Source organism: Peromyscus leucopus, unplaced genomic scaffold (assembly GCF_004664715.2).
Source record: "Peromyscus leucopus breed LL Stock unplaced genomic scaffold, UCI_PerLeu_2.1 scaffold_1630, whole genome shotgun sequence".
In the NCBI taxonomy this organism is placed as follows: domain Eukaryota; kingdom Metazoa; phylum Chordata; class Mammalia; order Rodentia; family Cricetidae; genus Peromyscus; species Peromyscus leucopus.
This window is the reverse complement of record NW_023504810.1, coordinates 3,672-13,979: the sequence shown is the minus strand read 5'-3', so window position 1 is coordinate 13,979 and position 10,308 is coordinate 3,672. Positions and strand designations below refer to the sequence as shown.

Below are 10,308 nucleotides of genomic sequence, written 5' to 3'. Positions count from 1 at the left end.
AAGCAATACCTATCCATAAATCCAGCCCTACAGAAAGCACTAGAAGGAAAATTCCAACCTAAGGAAGTCAGACACACCCACAAAAGTACAGGCAACAGATAACCCCACAGTAGTAAAGCCCAAAGAAAAGAAACACACACACACTACCACCATAAGATAAAAGGAAGTAACAATCACTGGTCATTAGTATCCCTTGATATCAATGGACTTAATTCACCTATAAAAAGCCACAAGCTAACAGAATGAATAGGAAAGTAGGACCCATCTTTCTGCTGCATACAAGAAACACACCTCAACTTGAAAGACAGACACTACCTCAGAGTAAAAGGCTGGGAAAAGTCTTTCTAATCAAATGGAATTAAGAAGCAAGCTAGTGTAGCTATCCTAATATCTAACAAAATAGACTTCAAACTAAAATCAATCAAAAGAGATTGAAAAGGACATTACATATTTATCATAGGGAAAATCCAACAAGATGAAGTTTCAATTCTGAACATTTATGCCCCAAATACAAGGGCACACACATATGTAAAAGACATGTTACTAAAGTTTAAATCACACACCAAACCTAACACATTAATAGTGGGAGACTTCAACACCCCACTCTCACCATTGGACAGATCTGCCAAATCGAAACTTAACAGAGAAATAAGAGACCTAACTGATGTTATGACTCAAATGGACGTAATTGATATCTACAGAACATTCCACCCTAACGAAAAAGAATATACCTTCTTCTCAGCACCCAATGGAACTTTCTCTAAAATCTGCCACATACTCTGTCACAAAGCTAATCTCAACAGATACAAAAATATTAGAATAACTTCCTGTATTCTATTGTGCCACCATGGCTTAAAGTTAAATTTCAACAACAACAAAAATTACAGAAAGCCTACAATCTCATGGAAACTGAATAATGCTCAGCTGACTTACCAATGAGTCAAAGAAGAAATAAATTAAGAAATTAAAGACTTCCTAGAGTTCAATGAAAATGATTTACTACATACCCAAACTTATGGGACACTATGAAAGCAGTGCTGAGGAAAATTCATAGCACTAAATGCCTACATAAAGAAGTTGGAGAAATCTCACACTAGTGATTAACAGCACACCTGAAAGTTCAAGAACAAGAAGAAGCAAAGTCACCCAGGAGGAATATATGCCAGGAAATAATCAAATTGAGAGCTGAATTCAATAAAATAGATACAAAGAGAACAATACAAAGAAAACAGTGAAACAAAGAGTTGGTTCTTTGAAGAAAATCAACAAGATAGACAAGCCCTAATCCAGACTAACCAAAAGGCAGAGAGCATCCAAAGTAATAAAATCAGAAATGAAAAGGAGATATAACAACTGACATTGAGGAAATCCAGAGAATCATCAGGTAATACTTCAAAAACTTGTACTCCACAAAATTGGAAAATCTAAAAGAAATGGACAATTTTCTGGATAGGTACCACATACCAAAGTTAAATAAAGACCAGATAAACAATTTAAATAGATCAATAACCCCTAAGGAAATAGAAACATTCATTAAGTATTGCAACCAAAAAAAAGCCCATGACCAGATGGTTTTAATGCAGAATTCTAGCAGATTTTCAAAGAAGAGTTAATACCAATACTCTACAAATTGTTCCACACAATAGAAACAGAAGAAACACTACTAAACTCCTTTCATGAGGCTACAGTTACTTGGCTGATTCCCAAGCCACACAAAGATGAAACAAAAATAGAAAATTACAGACCCATCTGCCTCATGAACATTGATGCAAAAATACTCAATAAAATATTGGCAAACCGACTTCAAGAACACATCAAAAACATTATCCACTATGATCAAGTAGGCTCTAAACCAGAGATGCAAGGATGGTTCAACATACAAAAGTCTGTCAATATAATACACCATATAAACAAACTGAAAGAAAAAAAACCCATGATCCTGTCATTAGATGCTGAAAAGACCTTTGACAAAATTTAACACCCCTCACGATAAAAGTCTTGGAGAGATCAGGAATACAGGGAACATAATAAACATAATAAAGGCAATTTACAGCAAGCCAACAGCCAACATCAAATTAAATGGAGAGAAACTCAAAGTGTTCCCATTAAAATCAAGAACAAGTTGGGTGGTGGTAGCACATGCCTTTAGTCCCAGCACTCAGGAGGCAGAGCCAGGCGGATCTTTGTGAATTTGAGGCCAGACTGGGCTTCAGATTGAGTTCCAGGAAAAGCACAAAGATACAGAGAGAAACCCTACCTCATAAAACCAAAAAAAAAAAAAAAAGACAAGACTGTCCGCTCTCCCCATATTTATTCAATATAGTACTTAAAATTCTAACTAGAGCAATAAGACAGCAAAAAGAGATCAAGGGGATACAAATTGGAAAAGAAGAAGTCAAACTTTCACTATTTGCAGATGATATGATAGTACACATAAGTGACCCCCAAAATTCTACCAGGGAACTCCTACAGCTGATAAACATCTTCACTAATGTGGCAGGATACAAGATTAACTCAAAAAAATCAGTAGCCCTCCTACATACAAATGATCAATGGGCTGAGAAAGAAATCAGAAAAACATCACCCTTTACCATAGCCACAAATAATGTAAAATACTTTGGGTAACTCTAACTAAGTAAGTGAAAGTCCTGTATGACAAGAACTTTAAGTCTCTGAAGAAAGAAATTGAAGACGATATCAGAAAATGGAAAGATCTCCCATGCTCATAGATAGGTAGGAACAAGATAGCAAAAATGGCAATTTTACCAAAAGCAATCTACAGATTCAATGCAATCCCCATCAAAATTCCAACAAAATTCTTCACAGACCTGAAAAGAAGAATACTCAACTTCATTTGGAAAAACAAAAAATCCAGGAGAGCTAAAAGAATCCTGTACAACAAAACCACCTCTGAGGGATCACAATCCCTGACCTCAAGCCCTACTATAGAGCTATAGTAATAAAAACAGCTTGGTATTGGCCTAAAAACCGACATGTGGACCAACAAAATCAATTTGAAGACAATGACATTAACCCACACATCTAAGAACACATGATTTGTGACAAAGAAGCCAAAACTGTACAATGGGAAAAAGAAAGCATCTTCAATAAATGGTGCTGGCATAACGGGATGTCAGCATGTAGAAGATTGCAAATAGATCCATATCTATTGCCATGCACAAAACTCAAGTTCAAGTGGATCAAAAACCTCAATATTAAACCAGTTACACTGAACCTGATAGAAGAGAAAGTGAAAAATATTCTTGAACGCATTGGCACAGGAGACCACTTCCTCAATATAACACCAGTCGCACAGACACTAAGAATAACAATTAATAAATGGGACCTCCTGAAACTGAGAAGCTTCTGTAAGGCAAAGGACACAGTAAATAAGACAAAACGACAGCCTACAAAATGGGAAATGATTTTCACAAACCTCACCTCTGACAGAGGGCTGATCTCCAAAATGTATAAAGAACTCAAGAAATTAGACATCAAAATAACAAACAATCCAGGCTTGGGGATTTAGCTCAGTGGTAGAGCACTTGCCTAGCAAGCGCAGGGCCCTGGGTTCGGTCCTTGGCTCTGAAAAACAAAAAACAAAACAAACAAACAAAAACAAAAAAAGCAAACTCAAAATAACAAACAATCCAATTAAAAATAGGCTACAGAGATAAATAGAGAATTCTCAAAAAAAAAAAAGAATTTCAAATGGCCAAAAGATATTTAAGGAATTGCTCAACATCTTTAATTATCAGGGAGATGCAAATCAAAGCAACTCTGAGATACCATCTTACACCTGTCAGAATGGCTAAGATCAAAAGGACTGCAGACAGTTTATGTTTGAGAGGATGTGGAGAAAGGGGAACATTCCTCCACTGCTGGTGGGAGTACAAACTGGTACAGCCACTTTAGAAATCAGTATGGCAATTTCTCAGAAAATTGGGATTCAATCTTCCTCAAGACCCAGCTATACCACTCTTGGGTATCTACCCAAGTAATACTCAACCATAACACAAGGATGTTCATAGCAGCATTATTCATAATAGCCAGGACCTGGAAACAACCGAGATGTCCCTGAACTGAAGAATGGATTTAAAAAATGTGGTACATACACAAGGGAGTACTACTCAGCATTGAAAAACAATGACATCATGAAATTTACAGGCAAATGGATGGAACTAGAAAATATCATCCTGAGTGAGGTAACCCAGACTCAGAAGGACAAACATGGTATGTACCCACTCATAAGTGGATACTAGATATAAAGCAAAGGGTAATCAGGCAACAACCCACAATTCCAGAGAAGCTAACTAACAGGAAAGACACAAAGAGGGATGCATGGATTGCCCTGAGAAGGAGAAATAGATAAGATCTCCATGAGTGAACTGGGATGAAGGGTGGGCAATGGATGATCAGGGATAGAGGATGAGAACATAAGGGATTGGGATGGTTGAGCTGGAACAGAGAGGGAGGGGGAATGCACTTAAAGAGACACCATGATAGAGGGAGATATCACGGGGATAGAGAGAAACCCAGTGCTAGGGAAGTTGCCAGGAATCCCCAAGGATGACCCCAGCCTGGGCTACTAGCAATAGTGGAGAGGGTGCCTGAACTGAACTGGCTTACCTCAGAGATCGAACTGGTGAATACCCTAACTGTCGTCACAGAACTTCTCTCCAATGACTGATGGGGGCAGATGCAGAGATCCACAGCCAATAACTAGACAGAGCTCCAGGAGTCCAGTCAAAGAGAGAGAAGAGGGATTCTATGAGCAAGTACATCAAAGTCATGATGGGGAAACGTGTAGAGATGAACAAACCAAACTAGAGGGAACTCATGAAAGTTGGATCAATGGCTGTGGAGCCTGCATGGGACTGGACTAGGCTTTTGCATTGCTGAGACAGTTGTGTAGCTTGATCTGCTTGGGGGGCCCCCTGGTGGTAGGATCAGAATCCCTCTCTGGTGCATGAGTGGACTTTGTGGAGTCCAGTGCCTATGATGGGACACCTCGTGCAGCCTTGAGGCAGCGAGAAGGGCTTGGACTTGCTTCTACTGAATGTACCTCCCCATGGAGGCCTTGCTTCTTGTGGGGGGAAGTGGGGGGGTTGAGAGGGAAAGACTGGGGGGGCAGGAGGAGGGAAGAGGGGGTCTTTGATTAATGTGTAAAATGAATGAAAAAATTTTCTTAATTAAAAAAAATCACAAAAATGAACAACCAACCAGAAATAGAGGTGCACATTTATAACGCAGCACCTAAGGCTATGAAAAAGAGGATTATAAATTTTATTCCGTGCAGATGTACACAGTGAGACCCATCACAGGAACCTTCAAACATTTTGAATATAAATAAGTATTTCACACAAAAAATGTGAAAGGAATAAAGCAAACCCACATGTAAATTTGTGTTTCTTGTGTGTAATATTTAGACATGTCTGCTAATTTGTCAGTTCCAATTGGAACAGACAAATATGAGGACAGATGAAACAGACAAAGAATTGATTGCAGAGTCTACTACCTGACCTAGACACAGCTTTGGGGAAGTCAGAGCCTGGTGCCTGGGGAGGGCACTTCCTCTTCCTGTGGGGCTGCTGAAGTACAACCATGTCATAGGAGTGTCCAGCCTCCAGAGGCCACACCCTGTGTCTCCTGTCCCTCCAGACAGTCTCCGAAGCTTTGCCCATGAGCACAGTTGCAGCCTCCTGGAGGAGATGCCATGACCTTCACCTTCACAGCCCTGCTCTGTCTGGGTGAGATGTGCAGAGGGGAGGGGATACTGTGGTCTAGGATTGATGCTGCCCCACAGCCCAGCACTGTCCATCAGGAAAATCCAGGGTCTCAGGAGGTTCTGCAGAGGGGAGGACCTGCTCAAGCTTCAGGGACAAACCTCTCACAGGGAACTCTCTTCCAGGACTGACTCTGGGCCTCAGGACCCCAGTGCTGGCAGGTGAGTGAGTGTCTGCAGATGTCCTGATCTTCACTTCTCAGCATTCCTGCAGCCATGCCTGGCAGTGAGGATGGAGAACAACACATGTGTGCTGACCCTGGGGATGGCTGGAGGGTTGGGGTTGGGAGCTGCAATCTGATGGCTGTCCTGAATCCTAGATGCTCTTTTCCTTGCAGGGACCCTCCCTAAGCCTATCCTCACAGTACAGCCAGACTCAGTGGTCTACAAGCAGACTACAGTGACCTTCTTCTGTGAGGGGCCACAGGAGCCAAAGCATACAGACTCTATAAAGAGGAAAACCAAAAACTAAAGCACACAGAGTTTCTACAAAATCCTAAGAACAAGGCAGAATTCTCAATCTCTGAAATAGACCAAAAACATGCAGGACGATATGGCTGTCGATATCAGACCGGTGATGGAGAGTTGTCAGACTACAGTGACTCCCTGGAGCTGGTGGTGACAGGTGAGAGGACACACAGGGTCCCCAGCCTCAGGCTTGACTGTCAAGAGGTGGGTCTGTTAACAGGGTTACCTCCACCTCACAGTCATAGAGGATAAGGAGGCCTGATAGATTTAACTGATTCCTGTTTCTCTCCTAGGAGCACACAGTAAACCCAGCCTGTCAGCCCAGCCCAGCCCTGTGGTGACTGAAGGAGGGAATGTCACCCTCCAGTGTGTCTCAGGGCAGGGATATCACAGGTTTGTTCTGAGAAAGGAAGGACCTCAGGAGCTCTCCTGGACACGGGACTCAGAGTATAACTACTATACTAGACAGTCCCAGACCCTGTTCTCTGTGGGCCCTGTGACCTCCAGACAAAGGTGGACATTCAGATGCTACAGCTTTAACAAGAACAGACCACAGGTGTGGTCAGAACCTAGTGACCCCCTGGAGCTCCTGGTCTCAGGTGAGGAACACCAGCCTTTCCCTATAATGATGCTGAAATGATATAGATGCCAAGGAGGCCTTGGTGTGTGGTGTGTGTGAGTGGCCAGGGCTCCTGAGCCCATTCACACAGAGCATGGTAGAGAGTGGGACACAAGATACAGAATCCAAGGCAGACAGTGACAGCAAAGCCCAGGAGGTCCAGGACAGAGACGAATCCTTATGGGGCCTTCTGTTATCCTGGATGAACTCATGTGCCATCCACAAGAGCTCAGAATACCCAAGAGAAGAGAGGGAGGAAGTCTTGTAGGAACCACAATGGTTAAGGACACCAGGAGAACACGGCCCACAGAATGAACTATGCAGGGATCATGAGGGCTCCCTGAGACTGAGCAGCAACCATGGAGCCTGCATGGGTCTGCCCTAGGCTCTCTGCACACATGCTGTGGTTGTTTACCTTGGGTGTTTTGTTTTGATATGTTTTGTTTTGTTTTGATTTGGAGTTTCTCTGTGTAGCTCTGGGTGCCCTGGAAGTCACTTGTAGAACAGGCTGGCCTTGAACTCACAGAGATCTGCCTGCATCTCTTTCTTGAATGCTGGAATTAAAGGCATGCACCACAAGTGCCTGGCTCTTTTGGGGATTTTGTTAGACTCAACAATAGGAGTGGGGATGTCTCAGATTCTTTTTCCTCCACGTGGAATCTTTTCCCTCCTACTGGGTTGCTTTGTGAGCCTTAATATGATGGTGTGGCTAGTCTTATTGCATGCTATTATTCTGTGTTCAGTTAATATCACTGGAAAAACTGTTCTTTCTGAAAGGAAACAGAGGAGCAGTGGATCTGGAGGAGAGGGGAAGTGGGACAGCTGCTGTCAGGATGTATTGTATGAGAGAAAAATAAATTGAAAAGAAAAATAGGCCATCCACAACTGTGACTTTCTCTGTGGCACATTCAGACAGACCCACCTTCTTCTCTCCTACTTCCTTGCAGGGACCCTCCACAAACCCACCATCAAGGTTGAGCCAGGTTTTGTGGTCACTTACACAAGTGCCGTGACCATCTGGTGTGAGGGGACCCTGGATGCAGAAATATGTTTTCTGCATAAAGAGGGAAGCCAGAAACCCTTGGACACACAGACCCCAGAGAAGCCTGAGAACAAGGCCAAGTTCTCCATCCCTTCTGTGACACAGCAACATGGGGGACAATATCGCTGTTACTGTTACAGCTCAGCTGGCTGGTCAGAGCACAGTGACACCCTGGAACTGGTGTTGACAGGTGAGGGACAGTCAGGGTCTCAGCCCAGGCTCTGCTCTCAGGAGTATTCCCCTCCACAGTCCTAGCCCTGGAGAACACTGTGGCTGTGTGAGCCAATGAACAGTCTGCCTCCTTCTCTCCTAGGAATCTACCACAACAAACCCAGCCTGACAGCCCTGCCCAGCCCTGTGGTGACTTTAGGAGAGAACATGACCCTCCAGTGTGTCTCCCAGGAGGATATGATAAACTTGTTCTCACCAAGGAAGATCAGAAGTTCCTCAGCTCTCTGAACTCACAGTATATACACAGTATTATGCAGTACCAAGCCTTGTTCCCTATAGATCATGTAACACCAGACCACAGAGGGACATTCAGATGTTATGGTTACTACAACCATACCCCACACTTGTGGTCAGTACCTAGTGAGCCCTTAGAAATACACATCTCAGGTGAGTCAGCCCCATCATTGACCAATCTGTCCCAATGGGTAGTTTTGGGTAAAGAGTGGTTGAGGGTCATGTGGTGGTGGCACACACCATAAATCCCAGCACTTGGGAGGCAGAGGCAGGCAGAGTTCCAGGAAAGGGGCCAAAACTACATAGAGAAATCCTGCCTTGAAAAACCAAAAAAAAAGTGGTTGAGGAAGAGCCTGGTGGCTGAGCCAGAGCCCCACTCCTGGGGAGAAGCAGTGACATGTGCAGGGCAGGATGGGAGGGGATCAGTGTTTGGTAAAAACCAGCTCCTCAATCACTAGCCTGACACCTTCCCTCTAGGTCTGTCCAAGAAGCCCTCCTTGCTGACTCACCAAGGCCAGATCCTGGACCCTGGGAAGAGCCTCACCCTGCAGTGTTGCTCTGACATCAACTATGACAGATTTGCTCTGTACAAGTTAGGGGAAGCTGATCTTCACCCAGCATGGTGTCCAATGGACCCAGGTGGTCTCTCCTTGGCCAACTTCACACTGGGCCCTGTGAGCAGCTCTACTGGAGGCCAATACAGATGCTATGGTGCACACAACCTCTCCTCTGAGTGGTCAGCCTCCAGTGACCCCTGGACATCCTGATCACAGGTGAGGAACTAAATAGATTCCCTCAGGTACCTAACCTCTGCATGGGTTCTCATGGGGGAGTTAAGGAGCTGATGGCTGGGATGAGGGACAGGAATCTTATTCAGAAACAGATGCAGAGGCAGGAGAACAGGAGAGGGGCTAAGTCAGAGAAAAGAGACAGAGTCCCAGGTGCTCAGGGCAGACCCAGGTGAGGTGTCAGCTCAGAACATTGAAGGCAGCCTCTCACCATCCCTCTTCTCTTTAGGACAGCTTCCCTTCAGTCCTTCCCTCTCAGTGAAGCCTAACTCCACAGTACACTCTGGAGACAACGTGACCCTGCTGTGTCAGTCAACATACAAGGTGGACACTTTCATTCTGTCCAAGGAGGGAGCAGCCCAACAACCCCAGCGACTAAAATCAAAGTCTGAAGCTGCGGACTTCCAGGCAGAATTCTCCATGAGTGCTGTGACCTCTGCCCTCTCAGGCACCTACAGGTGCTATGGATCTCAGGACTCATCTCCCTACCTGTTGACATATGCCAGTGACCCTGTGGAGCTCACTGTCTCAGGTGAGGTGACCCTGAACTCTCAGGGTGACTTACAATTCAAACCCTAGGAGAGCCCTTGACTTGGGTGGGATTAAGGGGACAATAGGAAGGTTAGTCAGAAGGCACTTTCCCTGCCAGAGAAGTGGATGCCAGCAGGGTTCCTTCCAGTAATGTCCACTCCATCCTCTATTGAAATCTAGGATTGAGGCAGACAGCATGAGGATCATGGGGAAGTTTCATGACAGATATTGAGAAGTTAGCAGTAGCAGTTCCCTGGGTTTTTACCTCCTACACTCCTCTTGTTCTTTTTCCTAGGATCCTTTGGAGCCTCCAGCCTGCCACCCTCAAGGCCCATTCCAACAGATGGTGAGTATCAGTGAAGGGAGTATGCTGCATACTCATGGAGCTCATGGCTCTTAGCCTGGAAAAGTTCTCACTTCAGCTTATGCATGTGGAATGGTGACAGAAGATACACAAATGAGAGAGATAATAACAGACACAAAGAAGCAGATTATAGTATATAGATAGAAAAAAACAAGAAAGAAGATGGAATATCACAAAGAGAATATTATAAGAGCATAACACCATAGAAGAGAGATGGAGACACAGAAATAGAAAGATACAATGAAA

At 44.1% G+C, this 10,308-nt stretch overlaps 1 pseudogene; it reads left to right on the top strand.

Annotated features, from left to right (window-relative positions):
* The first annotated feature begins 5,598 nt into the window (after positions 1-5,598).
* LOC114689280 lies at positions 5,599-10,073 on the top strand (annotated as a pseudogene).
* Positions 10,074-10,308: the final 235 nt, after the last annotated feature.